Source organism: Fukomys damarensis, unplaced genomic scaffold (assembly GCF_012274545.1).
Source record: "Fukomys damarensis isolate Sample0158 unplaced genomic scaffold, DMR_v1.0_HiC HiC_scaffold_15, whole genome shotgun sequence".
NCBI lineage: Eukaryota > Metazoa > Chordata > Mammalia > Rodentia > Bathyergidae > Fukomys > Fukomys damarensis.
Window position 1 is genome coordinate 35,951,877 of NW_022900927.1, and position 24,658 is coordinate 35,976,534.

At 34.7% G+C, this 24,658-nt stretch overlaps 1 long non-coding RNA gene across 1 annotated transcript in view; it reads right to left on the reverse strand.

Annotated features, from left to right (window-relative positions):
* The window catches only part of LOC104857543, a 62,721-nt gene that overhangs the window by 31,101 nt on the left and 6,962 nt on the right, over nucleotides 1–24,658 (reverse strand). The window contains exon 3 of the long non-coding RNA XR_778882.1: nucleotides 21,873–22,015. This is a non-coding gene — a long non-coding RNA (uncharacterized LOC104857543). The remainder of the gene's footprint in view (nucleotides 1–21,872; nucleotides 22,016–24,658) is intronic.

A 24,658-nucleotide genomic window follows, 5' to 3' on the forward strand; every position in this document is an offset into this window, starting at 1 on the left:
GCTTCCAAAACAGACAAAATGGAACTGTGGAACTGTTCTCAAAGGAAATTCCTTTCACTTCCACTCACTAGCAATTATTCCTTGGCTATTGAGGGCTACATTAAAGGATCTAAAAGAATATGTGTTTGATGTTGTTATTCTATCACTGTTTTTAGCACGATACTCATCTTGATTCCTTTGGCTTAACTTAGGCCCATTATACATGAAGCCAATAGACACTGAAGTTTTTTTTGGTTTTTTTTTTTCAAAACTCTCTATTTCTTCAGAGCTGTGAAACTGAATCTTGTCCCAATGGCAGCAGCATCTATTTAAAGACAATCTGATTTTGTAAGAACTTAAAATGAAAACAGGAACTTTCAGGTCTTAAATATGTTTCCTGAAACCCAAGCTCAGTAAATTGAGTCTCTTAGTTTTGCTGTTTTTCCACCTTGGGGAGCTCTGTTTAAAATCAACTGTGTTTTGTGAATCCAGATCAATGGCAGCACTTTACATTTCACAAAGAAACAAAGCTTTCCAGGAGCAGAAGCAGCCAGTGCATTACAAGTACACAGCCCTAATTGCAAAAGTGCTTGGGGCTCTGAAGGTTTGTGTTAGTTTACTGAGCCTGAGACTCATTCCCCCACACTGAAAACTAAGCGTACAATTTAATATATTTGGCATTTTCTTCTCAGGGATGGTCCAGACTCTTAAATGTCTCTTGCATTATAGGTCCAAAGAGCCTTCATGAAATGATAAAATAAAATCTTTGGTTATCATCTTATTTACAGTAGCAGAATGGAGTTGCAGTTTATAACTTTAAATTTCCCATGAGTAAATTTAACATATTTAGCCATAAAAAATTCCAATTTGTAAGTGGCTATACAACTTTTTCAATCACTTCCCACATTCACCTTCATGATTTAAAATTCAGTTTCATTTTATGAGTAAAAGAGTGAAGAGCTAAAGCTTGTCTATGGAGCACTGAACTAAACATTAAATCTAATTATAACTTCTAGATATAGGAAGATTAAGACTTAATATCATAAATATAGGAATGGGAATTTGGGGATGCAGAAAGCAAACAAAAAGGAACTGAGTGAGCAGCTAATGGAATAGTACTCTGGGAACGCAGGACAGAGGGTAAATCTCCATTCTTGCCACATCAGCCCTCAACTAATCTAAACTCTATATTGCAAGCACTAGAGATGAAGTAGAGATGTCTAGCCAACAAAGACTGAACTTCAAAGCACTAGGTTCACCTACTTTTACCTTAGAGTCTTAAAAAGTTTGACAGCACTCCAAGATCTAGGAGATTTGGGACAGATCTCAAGCCTCCTAGAAAACGCAGAAGGAACTGCAGAGCTTCCCTCAGTGCTGTCTACCTCATCCACCCCAACTGGAGGAAAGGTCACCATCCTCTCTGAACTTCCATCACCAAACTCAGGGCTTTCATAACCAAGCTCTTTGTTCTCATAGTTGAGCTCAAGAATCTTTATAGATACAGGAGCCATGGCATTTTCTCTGAATGTCACCTTTTATCTCTGTAATGCTGGATCTTAAAACTCAAACCTCTTTCCCAAAATTCTCTAAGTATAATCTTTCCTAAAAACAATGGAGGAAAATGAATTGGCTATTTTAATGCTGCCACCATAATGATTTACACATATTTTCCCAAGTTTTCTGAGAATAGAAAAAATTGTTAAAGTAAAACAGAATTCAGAGTGCCTAAAGGGGAAGTTACATAAAAAATATTTCATGTTTAATGCAGTGCTTTTCAAGACTAGTTCAATGGATTCTTGCTGTCCCTTTATGTTACTGCATGTCTATCCTGAAAGTTTATGAAAATTTTGGGTGCATACACATGAGAATTTTATGTAGCCATGATTACTTTCATAAGACTTTAAATATAGTAAAGCCTGCTCCCCAAAATTTTAGGGGACTTAAGAAAAAATTCAAAATGTTTCTTACATCCCATTTTTCAATCCTTGATTGTCTATGCTTTTTCCCCACCTACTTTCTAAAGGAACCCTCTGGAGATTATCCACCCTCTTCCAGGGGCTATCTCCACACCTAAGAGACTTAGTCATTGCTCAGGCTCAGAGAGCTGAGGAGTGCAGCAGGCTCCTTAAAAACCAGCATTTACTGAGTTTCCTTTCTATACACCTGGAATTATGCAAAGCCATTTGCCCTATTCAGTCTCCATAACAAGGCCATTAGATTACTATTAATATTTCTTCCATTTTCTAAGTAACGCCACAAGGATCATGGATAATCAGGGAACCCTGTAACCATCAAAAAAACAAAATAAAGCTCCATAACTGACCCCAAATTAGTAGAGATCTACAAACCAAGTGATAGATCATTCAAAATAATCACTTAAAAAAACAAAATTCAGTGAACTACAAGAGAACACAGAAAAATAAACAAATAAATAAAATCTGGAAAAACAGCAGGTGAACAAAATGACAATTTCAACAAAGAGATAGCAACAAAGAAAAAAGCCAAAGAGAAATCCGGGAGCTGACGAATATAATGACAGGATTGAAAAAAAATTCCACAGAGAATTTCAATAGCAGATTCAACCAAGCAGAAGTAAGATCTGGTGAGCTCAAAGATCTGGTGAGTTCATTTAACTAAACAGGAACAAAAAAGAAAACATAATAAAAAAATGAAGAAAGTCTAGAGGATCTATTTGACACCATTAGATCTACCTTAAAAAGGAAATGGATTCTTCAAGTTGAAATCAAAGGACACTAGTTAACAACATGAAAATATACAGATGCATAGAAACTCACTGTAAATGCAAGAATATAGTCAGATTCAGAATACTACAATAGTATAATAGTGATTTTTAAATTTTTGTTTTGTCACAAAAATTTTGTTTTTAATTTTTTATTTGTCATTATACTTGTTTGTAGCATATGTTTATATTCATTGTGTACAGTTGGTGCAAGAACAACACATGTGTACCAATACACATATTTTTATCCCTTTTCCTTCAGCAATAGATTTAAATCACTAACACAAAAGTTAAAAGATCAAAATACTAAAAATAGCTATAGCTATAATAATTTGTAAGTGAATACAAGAAAAAATTTTAGTCAAATAAATTTTGACATCAATAACATAAAATGTTGAATGAAGAAAAAACTGAAAAGGATTTTTTTAATTAAATTGAATTTATTGGTACATTCTAGGTAAATGGTACAGTTACACTCATTACTGGGATCTTGTACCTTTACATGCCAGGTCTTGGTTCTCATTTTATCCCCTTGTCCCCACCCTCCCTTCACCCCCTCCTCCCCTCCCCACCCTCAAATACTTTAATTCCATTTTTACATTTTCTCATATTTTTTTCCTTTTCCCTTGTTCCCCTTTCCCTTTCCTTCTCGCTGTCCCTATATCTTTGGTCCTTTTCTTTCTAGTGAAAAGGATTTTTATTGCAATTATTAGCAGCATAAAATACACTGTCATAAGATAATTTATGTACTATACTAACTGCAAAGAAAAAACCTATAGTAGATAGAAAAAGACAAGACTTGGAATCAAAACCTATTACTATTTTTAAAAATCATTAAAACACACAGGAAGTCAATAAAAGACAAAAAGAGAACAAAGGAACTGTAAGACACTCAGTAAATAATAACATGACAATAAAAAAAATCCTTACCTATCAATAATTATTTCATATAAATGGATTAAATTCTCCAAAGGTGTAGAACAGTGAAATTGATACAAAAGAGTTTCAACAATATGCTGCCTATAAGTAAAGCACTTTAGTTTTAAGGACAGACAATCTGAACATGACAGGATAAAAAATAATATTCTATAAAAATGATAAAGAGATCACGGACTATACAAAATAGACTTGAAATTTTAAAATTACTGCAAGAGACAAACAATTATGATAAAGAGGTTAATTTATTAAGATGACAAAAAATTATTTAATAAATATGTATCCAATATTGGAGTACATATACATATATATATATATATATATATATGTATAACAAAATTAACAGAGGTGAAGGGAGAAATAGAAAACAATACACTAATGATAGAAAATTTCAATACATCACTTCCAACAATGGATAGATCATTGAGACAGAAAACCAATTTAACAAAAGAATACTTTAACAATACTGTAAACAAAATGTACCTACAGATATATAGAACATTCCATTGTACAGTAGTAGAACACACATTATCCTCAAGTATACATGGAACATTGTCAAGATAAATATATATTAAGCTATAAAACATGTCTAAACAAATTTTAAAACATTGAGGTTATACCCCAACAATTTCCAATCATAACGGCATGAATCTAGAACTCAGTAACATAAAGAAAATATGTGGAAATTACAGGTCTAAACTACTAATGGGTCAAAGAAGAAATCAAAGAATAATTTTTTTAAATATTGAAACAAACGATAATGGAAATGCAACACACAAAATTTGTGGAATGCAACAAAAGCAGCCCTAAGAAGAGAGTTTATATCAATAAATGCCTACTGTAAGGAAAAAGAAAAATCTCAAATAAAACAATCTAACTTTATATATCAAGGAATTAGAAAAAAAAAGGAAACTAAGCTCAAAGCTATCAGAAGGAAAGAAATAATCAAGATCAGGACAGAATCTGGTGGGCCCACCTCTTTAGCACAGAGCAACAAAGAACCAGGAAAGCAGTGTGGCACCCTTTGGTAGGCCCGCTCCTTTGGCCCAGCATAGCAAAGGGGCCCAGCTGCAGTAGCGCTTGTGCCCCACCCACAAAATGCATGAAAGAGTGCCTCTCTAAGGTTCCTAGATGGCAACTGAAGCCCACTGGAAAAGCAAAGAAAATCTCTGCTATAAAGGCACACCACACCACCATAGTTGGTAAGTTGGAGGGACCAGCACCTCATATCAGAACCTGGTCTAATTTAAGGGCAAAGACAGCTAGAACCTGAAGTAGAACCTTGCAGAGTTCAACCCAGCAGCAGGTCAGAGATCTCAACTTGGGCCTTACAGCCAGAAATCTGCCTGAACCTCAGGGGCTGCTGGCTTGCTGAGACTAATTAACTTAGATCTGCACACTCCTGCCCATGCTGCTTATTGTGTCAACAGAGGCATACCCTGAAGGAGGCCCTCTATTTCTATTTGTATTTTTTATTTTCAAAATTATATTTTTCTCCTATCTTTAAACATTTTTAATTTTTTGTCTTTTTATTTTCTCAAATTGTCTCCATTTTTCTTTTTCTTATCTTCTTTTCATTCTCTCTCCCACCTTGATCTTCATTTCTCTCTCTTTGTATTTCTGTTTCTATCCTAATTTGAATTTATTTTTTCTTTTTATTTTCTTCTCTTTTTCCTTCTCTCAATTGCATTAGTTTTAAAAGAAAGTGATTACAGTCTCTAGCCTCCCTATTGCTGTTAGTTTGTTCTGTTCTTGTGTATATTTTGTCCTGTCTTCTCTTCTCTTCAACAGCTTCCTAGAATTTGTGTGATCTTTCTGTATCCTCTGACCTCGCTTCTAACGTTTCTCTATCCTATCTATCTATCCCTCCCTCTACAACGCCTTCTAAGTCCCCAATCTGAAAAGTAGAGTTGCTATATTGAATAGTTTATTCACCATAAACATATTTTGGGCTGGTATTCGATTTTGATTTAATTCACACAGTTAAAGGTGATAGATTAATAACTACCACAAATTGTCATTTTCTAAACTGTGCTTGATGCTATTATGTTGCTGATTGTATCACTTGGGCTGACATCTTGTGATTGATCTAATCAGTTGTCCTTCCTGGTATAATGAAAATGAGATTCCCTCACAGTGAGATTCAAAATCTCCAGACCAACTATATCTGGAAGATCAAAGTATTAACCCAGGAATTCAACCAAGAATAGTACCAAACACAAAACTAGAGGACCAGGGATTTAGCTCAGTGGTTCTGCCATCTACTTTGCAAGTGCAAGGACCAGAGTTCCATCCCTGGTATCAAAACAAAAAAAAGACAAAAAAAATTAGAAATGAAAAGATATTCAAACAAGGCAAAAACAAAGATTTTCACCTCACCAAAGGTAAACTCTGGGGGAAATGAGGTGGAAAGTCTGACAGTCAACCATTTGGACACCCTGAACTAATAGTGCAGGAAGTAACAAAACAGATAAATGAGGCTTTAGAAAAACTCAAAACAGAAATATTTCCCAGATAATCACAGAGATGGTAAGAAGAATGAAAAACATGATTACAGACTCTAGAACAGAAACAGTTTTTAAAAAGTAGATGAGCTAAGGACCATGATGAAAACCTTGAATGCCCAACATAAAGAAATGGAATCCATGAAACAATTCAAACAGATATCTAGATTAAAAACTCTATAGAAAGCATTTGGGGCAGAATGAACAAGGGTGAAGATAGAATTTCAGATATAGAAGACAGAATTGCAGTCAGTGACCATGAAAAGAGAGATCTCTTAAAAACAATAAAGGATCATGAGAAATTGATCCAAGAACTCTTAGATGATGCAAAGAAGAATAATATAAGGCTGACAGGAATCCATGAAGTAGCAGGAGAAAGTACAAATGACATAAAAAAAAATGTGTACAGAATTAATGACAGAAAACTTCCCAAACAGAGGGAAAGAATTTGACATACAGAGAAGTGAGGCATATAAGACTCTAAATAGCCATGATAAAAAACAATCTACACCTATACATATAACAATCAAGATCCCAGAAACCCAACAGGAGAACAAAATACTACAAGCATTTAGAGAAAAGAAACAAATCACATGCAAAAGAAATCCTATCAGAGTCACAGCAGACTTCTCAACACAAATTCTCAAGTCAAGAAGATCCTGGAGTGAGATATTTCAAATCCTTAAAGAAAACAACCTCCAACCTAATGTAACTTCCAAAACTTTCCTTCAAAATGATGGGGAAATAAGATCCTTCCACAACAAATAACAACTGAGAAATTTCATGAACACCAAACTAGCATTCCAAAAACTTCTAAACAATATCCTGGAAAAAGAAAATGAATGCCACAACTCCAAGGGCCAACAGAGCAAATATACCATGGAAGGCAAGAAATTAAAGGGAGAGAGGGAAAAATAAAAACCAAAAGAACCAACAACAGGAAAATAACATGACAATGAAAAGTCAATACATAACGGTTATAACCATCAATGTTAATGGCCTAAATTCACCAATCAAAAGAAACAGGCTGGCAAAATGGATTAAGATGCAAAATCCAACAATACGCTGTATACAAGAAACTCACTTAATCCACAAAGAAATGCAGAGACTAAGAATAAAAGGATGGAAAACAGTTTTCCATGGGATAGGAGCTCAGGACAAACACAGAATAGTTATACTATTTACAGACAGAATAAATTTCAAACCAAAACTATTTAAGAGAGACAAAGAAGGCCACTATATCCTTGTAAGGGGAACAATACAAGAAGAAGAAATGACAACCATAAATATATATGTACCAAATACTAATGCCAACAACTATACAAAAAAATATATTAATGGATATGAAAAACAAAATAAGCACTAATAATTGTAGTGGGGGACCTCAATACTCCTCTGACACAAATAAACAGATCATCTAGACAAAAAATCAACAACAAAATAAAAGAACTGAACCAAGTCTTTGAACAAATGGTCTTAGTAGATGTCTACAGAGTGTATCACCCCACAAAATCAGAATATACATTCTTTTTGGCTGCACACAGGTCATTCTCCAAAATAGACCACATGCTAGCTTGTAGAACATGCTTAAGTAAATACAAAGGAATTGAATTTATCCCGTGTATTATCAGACCATAGTGCAATTAAACTGGAGATCAGTAGCATAAGAAACTACAAGAACTTCACAAACAGATGGAAACTAAATAACACCCTGCTGAACAACCATTGAGTCACACAAGAAATTAAAGAAGAAATTAGACAGTTTCTACAATTAAGTGATAATGCCAATACAACATACAGGAAACTATGGGATACATGAAAGCAGTTCCAAAAGGGAAATTCATAGCAGTAAATGCCCATACAAAAAAACAGAGTGAGCTCAAATAAACAACCTAATGCTTAACCTTAAGCTGCTAGAAAAAGAAGAGCAAGACAAACCAAAAGCTTGTACAAGAGAGGAAATTATGAAGATCAGAGCAGAAATTAATGCAATGGAGACTAAGAGAATGATAAAAAAAATCAACAAATTGAAGAGTTGGTTTTTCAAAAGAATTAATCAAATCCTTAAACCCTTAGCCAACCTAATAAAAAAAAAGGAAAGAAAAAGCTCAAATCCATGCACTTAGGAATGAAAAAGGTGAAGTTACAACAGATCCACCAGAAAGCCAGAGGATCATCAATACCTACTTTGAAAACCTGTACTTTAATAAAATGGAAAATACAGAAGAAATGGACAGATTTCTAGATAACATATGAACTTCCAAAGTTGAACAAAGAAGATAGAAAAAGTCTAAATATCTCAATTACAAACAGTGAAACTGAAAATGTAATTAAACATTACCAACAAAGAAAAGCCTGGGCCCTGATGGCTTCACGGCTGAATTCTACAAGACATTTAGCAAAGAACTATCACCACTATTCTTTAAATTCTTCAATAAAATTGAAAGAGAAGCAATACTTCCAAATTCATTCCTGGAAGCAAGTATTACTTTGATTCCAAAACCAGGGAACAATCCAACCAAAAGAAAGAGAACTATAGGCCAATGTCACTAATAAAAATAGATGAAAAAATCCTCAATAAGATACTGGTAAACAGAATACAGAGGGTCATCAAGAAGATCATATATCCTGACCAAGTCAGATTTATCCCAGCGAGGCAAGGATGGTTCAAGATATGTAAATCAATAAATGTAATACACTATATTAGCAGAATGAAGGACAAAAACCATATAATCATCTCGATAGATGCAGAAAAAGCACTCAACAAAATTCAACACCCATTCATGATAAAACCCTGAAAAAATTGGAATAGATTAACTATATCTCAACTTAATAAAGGCTATCTATAAAAAACCAACAGTCAACATCATATTAAATGGTTAAAAACTGAAAACCTTCACTCTAAAATCAGGAACAAGACAAGGATGTCCACTATCACCACTCCTGTTCAATATAGTTCTGGAAACATTGGCCACAGCAATTAGATGTGATAAAGAAATTAAAGCCATAAAGATAGGAAAAGAAGAAGTTAAACTGTCATTATTTGCTGACGATATGATACTCTACATAGAAGACCCAAAAAACTCTGCCAAAAGACTTCTAGACTTAATTGACAGATTCAGTAGAGTAGCTGGATATAAGGTCAACACTCAAAAATCAATAGCCTTCTTGTACCCAAATAACAGACTCACTGAAAGAGAAATTGGGGAAACAATTCCTTTTAGAATAGCATCCAGAAAAATGAATTATCTAGGAAATCAGTCTAACAAAGGAGACAAAAGACTTGTACACTGAAAACTATAGCACTGGAAAGAAGACATAGAAGAGGATATCAGAAAATGGAAAGACATCCGTTATTCCTGGGTAGGAAGAATCAACATAGTGAAAATGGACATACTTTCAAAACTCGTATACATATTCAATGCAATCCTGACTGAAATCCCAACAGCATATTTCACAGAACTTAATAAAACAACACAAAAAATCATATGAAACCAGAAGCGACTTAGAATAACAACAGCCATTTTAGGCAACAGAGATATGGCAGGGAGTGTCAAAATTTCCACTTTGAAACTATACTACAAAGCCACTGTGATAAAAACAGCGTGGTATTGCCAAAGAAACAGATCTGATGATCAATGGAATAGATTAAAAGATGCAGAAGCAACACCAGACATACTCAGTTACCTCATCTTTGACAAAGGAGCCAACCATCCTCACTGGAGGAAAGATAGACTCTTTAATAATGGTGTTGGAAAAACTGGATTTCAACTTGCCAAGGAACTAGACCCCTATCTTTCACTATGCACTAAACTAAATTCCAAGTGGATTAAAGATCTAAATATCAAAGCAGAAACACTAAATTAACAGGAAAACAAATTAAGAAGAACTCTCCAAGACATTGGCATAGGAAAAGACTTTATGAGCAAATCCTCAGCAGCGCAAGACTTTGCGCAAAGAATCAACAACTGGCATCTCATTGTATTAAAAACTTTTTGCAGTGCAAGGGAAACCACCAACAGAGCTAAGAGACAACATACAATATGGGAAAAAATTTTACCAGATACTCCTAAAAGGACTACAATCTAGAATATATAAAGAACTCAAAAAAATTATATACCCTTAATACAAAGATCTGATTCAAAAATGGGCATCTGAAATAAACAGACATTTCTCAGACAAAGAAGTAAAAGCAACAAATAAACATATGAAAAAATGTTCAACATCACTGGTCATTCAAGAGAAGCAGAATGAAAACAACATGAGATTCCACCTTACCCCAGAAAGAATGGTTGCTATCAAGAAATCAACCAATAAAAAGTGCTGGTGATGCTATGGGGAGAAAGGAACCCTTCTCCCCATTGTTGGTGGGACTGCAGACTGGTGCAACCACTGTAGAAATCAATGTGGAGATACCTCAAAGAACTAGGATTAGAGGTTCCATTTGATCCAGCTATTTCTCTGCTGGGTATCTTTCCAGAAGTATTAAAATAATCATACCACAGTGACATATGCACACCCCTATTTATAGCGGCACAGGTTGTAATAGCTAAAACTTGGAAACAGCCCAATTGCCCATCAGTTGGAGACTGGATAAAGAAGATGTGGTTTTTCTATAAAATGGAATACTACTCAGCCCTAAAGACTGAGAAACTAGAGACATTTATAGCTAAATGGATGAACATTGAGGCCATACTCTTCAGTGAAATAAATAGTACACATTTAAGTAAATACAAAATAGTTTCTCTAGTGTGAAAAACTACAAGTGTAAATAAGGTTCAAAGGGTATAATTGATGGTGTGATATAGGAAGAAAATGACTAAAGGGGAAGTGGGAAGGGGAGGGAAAAGGAAATAAGGGAAAAGGGAAAATGTGAAAAAAGAAAAAAAGGAAAACAAAGTCTTTGTAAATAAGAGAAGGATGAAGGTGGGAAAGGGAGGGCAGGGGAATGGGGAAAAAATAAGAACCAGGATGCACCATGTAAAGGTACATGATGCCAATGACGAATGTAACTGTAATGTTTGCTTTAAATGTACCAATAAGCTTAAATGGGAAAAAACGATCAGTACAGGAAATAAATGGAATAAAAACTAAAAAACATGGAAAAGACCAATTAAGTTAAGAGGTTTTTTTAAAAGCATAAAATTCACAACTAGCCATAATAACTAGAAAAAAAAACAGTAGACTCAACTTATTAAAATTGTAACTGTGAAAATAAATTCTACACTTGACACTCTAAAAATAAGAAGCATCAGGGATACTGCCACAAAAATTAAACATCTTCTGTATCTAATTTGTTAGGTAATCAACAAATTAGAAAACCAAAGAAATAGATAAATTCCTAAAAATATTTGGAACCTAACGGGCCTGAAATACAAAGAAATAGGAAATCAAAACACACCAATAAGAAGTAATGTGATTTCTTTTTTTTTTTTTTTTTTTTTTTTTTGGTTATTTGAGACAGAGTCTCACTATGTAGTTGAAACTGACCTAGAACTCACTGTGTAGCCCAGGCTGGTCTCAAACTAACAGCGATCCTCCTACCTCAGCCTCCCAAGTGCTGGGATTACAGTAGTGTGCCTCCACTCCCGGCAGTAATGTGATTTCATCAGTAAACAAAACCTGCCAGCAAAGAAAAGCTCAGAACCTGATGGCTGCGCTGATGAATTCTACCAAACATTTAAGAAAGAATTAATAGCACTCCTTCTCAAACCTCTCCAAAAAATTGAAGAGGAGGAAACCCTTTGAAACTCATTTCAAAGTCAGCATTATCCTGATACCAAAGCCAGACTTGGGTGCACACACACACACACACACACACACACACACACACACACATCCCTGATCAATATAGATTCAAAAATCCTTAATAAAATGCTTGCAAACTGAAATAATTAACACATAAGGATTATTCACTATGATTAAGTGGGATTTATCCCTAGAATACATGGATGATTTGACATACAGAAGTCAATAAATATACCACATTAACAGAATGAAAGAAAAAATCCATATGATTATCTAAATAGATTCAGAAAAGGTACTTTAAAAAATTTGACATCCTTTCAAGATAAAAACTCTCAACAAATTAGGTACAAAAGGAAAATACCTTAATACAGTAAAGGCCAAATAGACATCACTCTCACCAATGAAAAGTGGAAAACTTCTCTAAAAAAAGGTCAAGAGAAAAAGGATGCTTTATCTGGACACTACTATTCAATATAGTACTGGGATCCTAACCAGAGCAATGGGCGAAAGAAAGAAAACAAGAAATGAAGAAGTTAAGTTGTTTCTCTTTGTACATGACAAGCTCTTATATAATACATATAACCATAAAATACTCCACAAATACAACTGTTAAAACTAAGAAACGAATGGAGTAAAACTGCAGGATACAACATCAACATACAAAACTCAGTAGCACTTTTATACATTAACAACAAACTCTCTGAAAAACAATCTTCACAATCATATCAAAAAATAAAATATCTAGGAATTCAAGGAGGAGATAAAAGGCCTGTACAGTGAAAACTATAAAATATTGATAAAATAAGTTGAAGACAAATGAAAGCTATTTCATATTCATGGACTTGAGGAATTAATATTATTAAAGTTTTTACTACTCAATGAAATGGACAGATTCAATACAATCTCTATCAAAATTCTAAAGACAGTTTTCAAAGAAATAAAAAAAGATCCTAAAATTTACATGAAATCATGAAAGATCCTGAACAGCCACAATAATATAGAGGGGAAAAAAAGAAAGAAAGAATGTCACCAAATTTTAAGAAAACCTAATTGGTGTTCTGCAAAGTTGTCAAGATCACTCAGTAGGAACATCTCCTCCTTAAATGGTATTAGGAAAAATGAATATATGCAAAGGAATAAAATAGGACTCTTAACCACATATCATATATAAAAATGTATACAAGATTTATACAGAAGACCTTAAACTGTAAAACTATCAGGAAGAAAAGTTTCTTGACACTGTATATAAATAATAATTTTTATATAATCCCTAAAACAGAAACAATAGTAAATATAAACAAATGGCATTGTAGTAAATAAAAAGCTTCTGCACAGCAGAGGAAACAGTGAACAGAGTAAAGAGATGCCTACAGAATTAGGAAAATAATTTGCAAACCATACCTCTGATAAGGGGGTTAATATCAGAACTTCTCAAGGAATTCAAACAACTCAATAGCAAGAAAATTAATATCCTTATTAAGAAATGGGCAAAGGATCTGAACAGATATCTTTCCCAAAAGATAGAAATGGTCAACAGATAGATGAAAAACTTAGGATCACAAATCATCAAACAAATGCAAAGCAAAATAAAATGGAGATATCACCTCACACCTCACAATGGCTATTATTTAAAAAGATAAAAATAACAAACATTGCCCTCTATTTCTGAGTATAACAAATATAATTGAAATCAGGACCTGAAAGAGATATGTGCACCTTAATGTTCACTGCATTTTTACTTCCTATTGCCAAGACATGTAATCACCCTAACTGAAAATATATAGATGGATGGATGGATGGATGGATGGATGGATGGATGGATGGGTGGGTATTTCTGTGCATGTATAATAAGTATGGGAAATTATTCAGCATTTAAAAATAATGAAATGCCAATAAGCCAAGACATGGAATCACCCTAACTGAAAATATATAGATGGATGGATGGATGGATGGATGGATGGGTGGGTATTTCTGTGCATGTATAATAAGTATGGGAAATTATTCAGCATTTAAAAATAATGAAATGCCAATATTTGCAACAATATAGATTAACCTAGAGAACACTATGCTAAGTTAAATAAGTCAGGCAAAAAAAAAAGACAAATATTGCATAATCTCTCTTATACATAGAATTTCTAGAAGTTGAACTCATAGAAATACAACATAGACTGTGGTTGCCAGGAAGTAGAGAGTGAGGAAATAGAGAAATGTTGGTCAAAAGGTAAAAAGTTTCAGTTGAGCAGGAATAGTTCTGGAGATTTAAAGTAAAGCTGGAAGGCTATACTTTCAGGGATCATTTCTATAGTTGGTAAAGTAAAGCTGGAAACTACAGTTAATGGCATATACTTTATATTTAAAATTGGCTAAGACAGTAGATCTTGTTTTCTCACCACAAAAATGTTCTGACCTCAAAGAAAAAATAAGAGTACAATGTGAGGTGATGGATTGGCTAATTAGCTTGATTCTGGTAATCATTTCATGATGTACACATATATCAAAACATCGCATTGTACACCATAAAGATACACAGTTTTTGTCAATTACACCTTAATAAATTTGGGGGGAAAATCCTTGCCTGTTGTCATGAAATCAGAAAGTGATAGATGAAAGATCTTAAGGCAGATAGTCTGACTTCAGAGCCAGGGCTCTAAGCTACTGTGTTCTGCTTCTCTGGGAGGAATTTCACCAAAAAGTCATTGAGAAAGCTGAAAATCAACATAATTCTTTGGCTTTTCATCCTAACCTAATTTTTTTTTTTAAAGCTGAGGCAGGGCTTGGGTGTCATCTATCTTTACAAGGAAGAAAATTAGAGCTTTCACAGTGGTAGTGAGGATGGAAAATTAAATTGAGCAACCATAAACAAGCAAATGGGGCAGTATGAAAGTATACAAGTAAAATAAAAGAATGAGTGATAAAAGATATTTTTAGAATTGTTATTCTTTTAGTACTATTTTTAAACCTACTCAAAAGAGCTTATACATGAGAATGCAAAATGGAAAACAGTATTAGAACACCTCGAAATGTTAAACATAAATATGACCCAAAATTAGTCTTAGATCTACCCAAGTAAATTAAAAACATATGTCCATCTGAAAACATGCACTAATGTTCACAGCAGCATTAATTCATAATAGCCAGAAAAAAAAGCAGAAAAATTCCAATTAGAGAAAAAATCATAAGTAAACAAAATGTGTATATCTCCACAAAATAGAATAATATTCAACTTCAAAAACAATGAAGTATTGATACATTCTACAATATGAATAAATCTCAAAAAACAGTATGCTAAGTGAAACAGGCAGTCCAAAAAGACCATATATGGTGTGATCACATTTATCCAAAACGTCTATGAAAAAGTGAGTCCATAGAAACAGAAGGATGTTAGTGGCTTCTAGGAGTTAGTGGTAGGTGAGAACAGAGTTAGTTCTGGGAAGTGGTGGCTAATAAATAGAAGGTTTCTTCTTGCGATGATAATAATGGGAAAAAAATTAGATTCTGGTGATCATTGCACAACCCTATAAACTCTAAAAACTATTGCGTTGCACATTTTTAAGAAGTGAGCCTTATAGTATACAAGCTATACTTCAATCGGGCTGTTAAAAATGTTTTTAAAAGAGCTTGGTCCCTAGCTGGACCAAGGGAAATATAGCAGCAAATCCAAAGGTGTTTAGTGTGAAAAACTATTACTGCAAATAAGATCCTAAAGGTATAATTGACAATGTGAAATAGGAAGAAAAGGGCTAAAGATGTAGGGGAAGTGGGAAGGGTAGGGGAAAGGAAACAAGGGAAAAGAGAAAATGAAAATAAAGTTTTTGTAAATAGGGAAGGGAGGAGGGGGTGAAGGCAGGGCAGAAGTATGGTGGAAAAATGAGAACCCAGACCTGTCATGTAAAGGTATAAGATCCCAATGATGAATATAACTGTATTGTATATCTAGAATGCACCAATAAACTCAACGGGGAAAAAAATATCCGAAAGTGTTTCAACCCTGTCTCAGCAACTTTTGCACACTTCCATCTTCTGCTAAAAATATCATTCACCACCAGCAGAGGGAGCTAAGGAAAAAAATATCCGAAAGTGTTTCAACCCTGTCTCTTTCAGCAACTTTTGCACACTTCCATCTTCTGCTAAAAATATCATTCACCACCAGCAGAGGGAGCTAAAATGATAGCTTTAACCAACCTTTGCTTCCAGTCATGTATCCTATGAAAAGTAAAAGAATATTTTCAACTTTAGACAAAATAATGGTTAGTTGAATTTTATCCTGCTGAAAACATTGAAGAATTTATATTCATGCTCATTTCTTTAAAATAAGCCCATGATAGCCCATTTATACACTTCAGTGTCTTGACTGCACAATGTTCTCCATAATATAAGGATATCTAGATATAGTATGATAGGAGATGATGGTTAGCTAAATCTTTTGGTGCTCTTTATATAACGTTTGCCTTTAAGACACTGAATAAAATTCAGTTGAACAGAAAGTTAGGATCTCATCCATAAAATATTCTTATGAGTCCCTGCTACACACATGCATCTCTGACCTTTGCTTCAGTCCTAGGACCAACGGATCTGTAAAATCTCACAATACCTAGATACTAGTACAAAATAAATGTTAGATATTTTTGTTGTGTCCCATGCTAAGGAAACAGCTGGTAGAAGGGTATTCGTTTATTCAAGAAATGTTATTCAAGCTCTATTATGTCAAGCATAGGTGGAAAAAAGCAGATCAGAAATTGTCATTGTGTATCTTACACTTATGAGGAGGGTGGTATAAAATAAACATGCAAATAAAATATTCCAAATTGTAATAAATATATTGAAGAAAAACAGAAGTGATAACAGAGGGCCCTGATTTAAATTGGGTGGTCAGGAAGGTCTTGGAGCACCTATACCAAAATAGAGGAAAGAATGTTATAGACAAAGGAAATAGTATTATGTGCACCCTGAGGAAGAAAAAGCTTTGGAGGGGTTTCAAAGTTCTGGGAGCTATAGCATAAGTGAAAAATGCATTGGTGGAGGCTGGAGAATAGGGAGGGAGCGAAGGTATGTACAGCCCTGGAGGCTGTGTGAAGGGTTGGTACTTTGTCTTAAATGCAATGGGGAAGACTTTTAAGAACATGATTGGGTTATGAGAGTTGCGTTTGTAATAATCTGTTCTGGTCATAGAGTAGAAGCTTGAAACTCAAAAGTAGGAAGCAGAAATGGCATGCTGGTACAAAGAAACAAGTTTGTTGTGAATAGAATGTGAGATTAAGGGGCAATGTAAAGTTTAAGAATTCATTCTAGAAAAATAATGACATCTTCCAGACATACATGGCGTACTCCAAACTCCACGTCACAATCTGTGCTCACCTCAGATCCCTATCAACATATCAGTTTTAGCTACAGCCTCAAAAAGGGTTAGCAACTATGCAAAGCACAGCCAAGCAAACATCTTGGCTGTTTTTATCCTCTCCCATGTTATGGGAAAACAATCCTAATAAAGAAAAAAAATCAACTCTTTCACATACTTCCCAGAGAACACATGTCTAATTTAAAAATGTATACATGCTTCCTAAAACCACTGGCCCCTCTGGCACCAGCTGCTAGGGTTATAATGGTGCATCAAATGAGGGGAATCAATTTTACACAGGCGAGTAAAGATATAATATTTCAAGCCGAGCCTTGGAATTAAGTGAATTTACATGCATGTCGTAGTGGAAAGCATATGGAATGTAATTTCAAAGGACATGAGGTCAAGTTTTACTCAACTACTTACAAGTTCTGTGATTTTGGGAAATTTATTAAATTTCTTTACCTTCTAGTTCTCCACATGTAAAACACATAACAACATTATCCACCTCACAGAGATGTCGTGAACATGAAATGAGTATGTTATGTGCAGAATAACTTTTCAATACCATTATTTTAAGCACTGCACTTCCAAAAATGTAATTGGGTTTCCTCCAAATACAAGTCTATTAAAAATAGAAATTATTCAAATAATTGCCTTTTCTTTAACACTTTAATGCAATTGAACATGTTAATCTATCTCAGTAATTGGAGTATTTTGAATAGTTCTCTGCATCGAAAAAATAAAAGTACCAAAAACTACTAAAGAATGTGGTTAGTACATTTTAATATTTTAAAAGTACTAGATGTTGGGAAAATAAAGATATGTGAAATGAACAAAAAAACTTCATTTCTAAAGAATAAGACTATTTAACCCCAAAATCAAACAACACACCTTGTAAACATAATAATTATCTAGTTTAAGTTTTACAAAAAATGTTCTGGACACCCCAGCTCTATCGCTTACTTATGTCATTGTAGAAAAGCCCCTTGAAGTCTTCAAATTACAAGTATTTTACATATAAAATAGAGATAATTTAACCATAATTCATATTCTCATAGAAGAGTCCAATAAAATTGTACCTGTAAAGCACTTTGACACAGTGCCTGCGCAAATAGGTATTAAATAATTACCAGGCATTGTCATTGTTTTTGTCCCAACACCTAAAATGTGTTTTAGATCTTTTGCTTAGAAAATATCTGGAGTTTTCATCTCACATATTTTCAAACAGATTAAATGAATCCTCTCCTGCTTACCTTTACTTCTAATTGTACAAGACCCTAACCCCTATTTCCTCTACTTCTTCCCCAGACCCTAGCTCTATCACAATGTCTCATGTGAAAGGTTGCTAATGATTTGAACAATGCTAAACCCCATGGACAGTGCATCTTCATCTTGAATCTATTAGGAAAAGTTTTTGCTGTTGAGTCCTCCTTCCCACTTGAAATAATTTCATACCATATCTTCCATGCATTGCTTTCTCTTAGTTTTTCTCCTCCTTCACTGGCCACTGCCTCCTAACCTTTGCAGATAACACTTCAGGGCACACCCTTTACAGTTGGCCTTTTTTAAGATGGCCTTCAGAGTCTTTCGTGCTCAGGCCTTGAATCTCTTCCCTTTTCCATGTGCACTCATGCCTTTAGTGACCTCAAAATGTCTTGTGGCTTTTAATACATCTACCTTCTGACAATGATCAAGTATAAATTGTCAGCCTGGAGTTCTCTGAATGCCAGACACATCAACTCAACTATCTAAGGTTTCCATTTAGACATCTAATATGCTCTCAAAATTAACACGTCCAATCCCAGCCTTCTTTTTTTTCCCTCAAATCTTTTCTTCCCACAATCTTCCCTATCTAATTCATGGCAACTTCATCCTTTCAGTTGCTCAGGTCAGAAACCTTCAATTCTTCTTCCTTGATTTACCCCCTCTGTCTCACAAATCCCATATCCAATCCATCAGCAGATTCTGTCAGCTCTATTTTCAGAAAATATTCAGACTCCAATCCTTAATACAACCACTTGTTGCCAATTCCACTGCTACTAGCCTACCTCAAGCCATAAGCTGGATATTACAATAGCCTTGCTTTTTTCTTTACCTCTCTTCATAATTCATGCATTCCCTACCCAAAAGGGTCTTTCTTTTGTATGTAAATCACATCAAGTCATTCCTCTGCTCAAGCTCTCCACCATGGCTCTCCATCTCACTCTAAGTAAGACCTGGAGACCTAGAGACCTTACCATGATCAGTAGAGACCATCCTGGCCTCCCCTTCCCCGCTCTCTGAATACCAGCTGCCCTGGACTCTGCTTTTCATCACACAGAGCAAACCTGCTCCTGGTTGCTTATGGGCCTTGGCATTTGCTGTTCTTCTGCTTGACAGCTCCTTCCCAGGCATACCTGGTAAAGTGGAATGCTCCTACCATTTTGCTAAGATGTCACCCTCCCTCCATGAACCCTTTCCTGGCTACTCCAGCTATAACTGTAATTCACTAATTCACTCTCCCTGACTCACATTCCCAACCTGTCTGCCCCTATTCCTTTTTTTTTTTTAACTTTGCTAGACTTTGCTTTTCAGCTAATAACCCCTGGTAGTTTTCATGTTTTGGTTGTCTATTTTTTAATTACCTGCCTCTCTTGAATGTAAACTCTTCTGGAACATAATGAGCAGGGATTGTTGCCTGTTACACTAGCTTGCTGTGCCTTCAGAACCAAGAGCAGAGTCTTGCCTTAGTGGGTATTCAATAATTATTTGTCAAATAATTGAGAACGAAGAAGGAATAGTTTTTGTATGCCAGGAATAGATATTAAATAACCTATTAAGTACAATGAAAGCCCTAAGGCTGCTGGCTCTTAAGTGGAGCAACTTTAAATTTTAAAAATGTGATTATGAAACAAAATTTGTTATAGCCTACGTAATGGTTGGTCCTGTAGCATACAATAGCCTATGTGTTATACATACACACATACACCTACGCACACACACACACACACACACACACACACACATGTAAGTACAACCTGCTAGACACATTCCTTTTACCATGCCTCATTAAATTTAGTTTATATATCACACTAGAATTTAAACTTTAGCAATCTTCTTTCTTTACCATTCTAAATCAACCATCTGAGGAATTATTTCTTTTAATATTCTTCCACTATATACTTTTGCTATTTTCTTTGTCTTATTTGCAGTACGTGAAATAAACAAAAGGTTTACATTTTAAATGCTTAAAATAAAAAAGCTACCTATCTCTGTGGTCTCTAAGGAAAGACAAATTAATTTTAGAAATTGTGTTATATGTATTTTGCATTTGTACATTAAAATAGATTACTTTTTCTTTTCGAAGTTCTCCCTTCTGTATTTTTCTCCAATTCCAATGATAGTGATATCTACCTTTTCCTTCCATATTGCTTACACAACTGTCTGTTCCTCCAGAAAAGGCTTGCCTGGGTCTCACCACATGTTTTGTCCTGAGCTACAAGCACAGGCTCTCTATGTGAAGGTTGAAAACATTAGCCCTCAGGAATAAAATGAAAAGAACGTTGTCAAACATCTTGAATTTTATGGAAAAATACAACCTCTTTTGATATTTCATACATAGATATATCAACAATATAAACCAACATTAGAAGTCAATGTTAGAGTTGTTGACAATTGAATGTCCACAAGGACTTGCACTGGAGTGGTCACTCGAGAGGTTTTATAACACTCCATAGGAAATATTGATCTTGCTCTTAAAAGATTTCAACATAAAAAATATGCAAGAAAATGCAGTCACTTAGTATAGCCACCTGTCTCTATGCTGTAGACAACATACACACACGCCTTCTGCAATACTCAAGGATCCTTGAAATTAAGGTGAAAAAATTGGCCCCACTCCCTTTTATTAATATGATTCTTTGCTACCTTTTTGTGTCAGCTTGCCAGTAGGATGAACCAGAAAAGAATAGGCTGCCACCCCAAGAGTGCAACCTCACAGACAAAGGAAAAAATAAAGAAAGAAAATAATACCAAAAGAAAAGAACGTGATGAAAAGTAAAACTGCATACCACTAAGAGAAGAAAATAATTTTATTAATACTTTGATAATTTTATTTCACCTACCTATGAAAAGGTTTGCTAAACATATTGGTAAAAAGTACACAGATTAAGAAATGTAGCTCATTTTGGTATGATATTTATACTACATATCTCCTCATGCTTCCAAAACAGATCATTCTTGAAAATCAGCACCATTTGTAAATAAATTGTGTGTGTGTGTGTGTGTGTGTGCCTACCATTTCCCCTAAGTCGTTGGTTCCAAGAGGCCCAGGACCTTCTGTTTTATTCATCAGTATCATCAGTGTATTCTGATTGCCAAACACAGTGCCTGGCCCAGAGTAAATTCTCAATAAATATTCAGGCAACGAGTAAAATAAATGACCCTTTTAAATATCTATGGTAAGCATATTTTAAATCTATAGCAGTCATCAATAAATTCTTATTAAATTGCATTAAGGGGAGAATAATTAAAAGTCATTTGTAATTATCATTTCAGGCAAGTGTTTAATTTGACATTATATTGTTGAACACCGTGATTCAAACTAACAGATGTGTAGCTTATCTGATAAAATGTTTACAGCACTTACCCCAGCTTACTCATTCTTGGGCTTCTTTCTAAGGTCCTTTTATCACCCTTCTTCATTAGTCCTGCTAATTTTTCTTTCTGATCTCCCCCTGAAGGGTTCATACGTCTCCTAACTTGTCTTCTTTCACTCTTCTGCCTGGGAAGCTGCATAAAAAAATAGAGATCAACACAGGATTTAAAGGCAGCCTGCTTGAAGTCAAATCCCAGGTTTGAAACTTTCTGGTTCTGATCTGGGGCCTCATTTTCCTCCACCATAAAATGGGTTATCCATGTAATGGAGATGATTAATAGCACCTACCTTAAGTGATTGTTGTGAAGATTGAATGAAGTAATACCTGTAAAGTGCTTTGCATAGTGCCTGATGTGTAGTGGTAAAGAAATGTTAGGTATTTATCGACAACCACTTCCTCCACAATTTAATTCCCACACTATCATCCATCATTTTTGTCAATATCAACATAACCAGACTTCCCTGTCCTCTCTCTGAAGCACCAGCCTAAATATACAACTGAGACTGGGTCTACTCAAGTTCAGCACATTAAAATCTCAACTATTTTTGCCCAAATCTATTCATTTTAAATTGCATTGCTTTTCTCCCAACCAGCCCACCTGGAAACTTTATCTGCTATATTCTTCTCACTGATGTAGCCAGCATATAATAATATGTACCAAATCAATAAGCACATCCTGAATCAATGGTCTCTCTGTCACTTTCTTTCTTCAATCAGTCTGAGCCCCACTGTTATGGTCATCCTTCTAAGGCTTAATTCTGATTAAATTCTTTCCTACTCATTCATCTACAAAGCATCTGAATCTCAGTCCAACCTTCTCCTAGCCTTTATCTTTATGGCTTTATGCTTCAGTAGAACTTTTAAAAGTGCAAAAGGTAACCAAACTGGATTAATTACAGCTTCTCTGATAGGTTCTCTTTCTGTCATCATCATGTTTCCTGCTCCTAAATATCTTTCTCTATGGCCAAATTGTTCCCCATCATTTAAGGCCCATCTCATACATGCCCTCCTTCATAAACTTTCTTTGATTCTACCAGCAGGTTGCATTCCTTCTTGCCTCCAAAGTCTTAAAGCCCTTTGAATTTCTGATGAATTTCTCATATGCTACCACCTAGCATGGTTATTTGTCTAAACATTAAATCATCATCGCCAGATTGCAAAAACCACATAATGTAAAGGACAGAGTCACATTTAGTACATACTTAAGAAAGTCTTTCAAATTCTCTGAGCCTCAATGTCCTCATCTGCATAATGGGGAAATGACATAAATACTCATCTTTGCATAATAAGAGAAATATTTCCCCATTATAAGTGGTAAATTATCACAGGTCAAAATATTTGAACCCTAAAAAGGATGAAAGGAAGTGGAAAAAAGTATTACTAGTGATTATTATTAGGTGGAAGAACTGGCATGTTTTTATTTTGTTTTATATTTGTTTATCTTCTAATGTCTTTACAACTAGGTAGCTTGTATTCATGTTACCAACAAGTCATTTAAGCATTAATAGAACTTCAGAAAATAATTGATGTGATGATACAAGACAGATTATGCAAAAGGTACTATATAAAAGAAAATATTTTTTAATTGCCAGGGTAATATGTGGCCTTTAGTATCATAAAAAGTAAGGTGGGGGAGAGAAAAGAAAAAGAAAGAAAGGAAGGAAGGAAGGAAGGAAGGAAGGGAGAGGAAAGATATTTCTGCCTTCAAAATGTTTCAAATTTTGGTCACAATGTGACCAGGAAAGGCTTAAGTAGAATAAAGAAACTTAAAAATCACTGACCAAAAATATTTGCTGTAAAAAGTGGTTAAGGTACTGACATAGCTCCTTAATTTCATATTTTTAAAGCCTGACATCTTGTCTACCTTGAGGAGAAAGCAGCACAAACACAAAGAGCACTGTATCAAGTCCATGATCAAGAATTTATGTCAAATCAAAGAATCCACTTCAAGAAACATTTGAAAGACCAGGGATTTAGCTCACCTGCCTTGCAGGGAAAGGTCCTGAGTTCAATCCCCAGTAGTGGAAAAAGAAAAAAATTTGAAGCATCTAGAGTCAACACCTTTTATTTTGGAAACTTTATTTATTTATTTATTTATTTATTTTTTTGTACCGGGGATTGAACTTGGGTCCTTGCACTTGCAAGGCAGGCCACTGAACCACTGAGCTAAATCCCCAGGAGTTGGAAACTTTTTAAAACTCTAAACTCAATGCGTCCAAAGTTAAATTTATCTTCTGTTCAAAGCCCATTTCCTTTCCAGGGCTCAAAAGTATAACTTTGAAATCGAGGAGACCACAGATTCACTATCAACTATGCCATTTACTGCAGAGTAATTTTGGAAAGTTATTTAATAACTGACCTTCATTTTTCTTTTTTGTAAAAAGAAGGTAATTGTATTTATCCTACAGGGTTATTTAAATAAATATATTTTTAACATAATGTGTTCAAATACAATAGCAATTGGTACCAATAAGGACTCAAAAATGTTAATTATATTGTAGCAAATAATCATAATCTGTCCTATCTCTCAAATTAGAGGCAACAGAGACACTATAGCCACTGACTACCTAATCCTGCCAGTTCTGCCCCTGAAATTTCTCAGGGGTGCAAAAGCTACCTACTCCCATGTCTACTGTCATACACCGACTGCAATGTTTCTCACCTCTTGCTCATCAGTGAATGCCCAAATTAGGAATAATTCTGAATTCCTGTTTCTACCACTCAACTCTAATTTCTCCACTAGTTTTCCCACGCTGGCCAAGTTCCCAGGGATAAA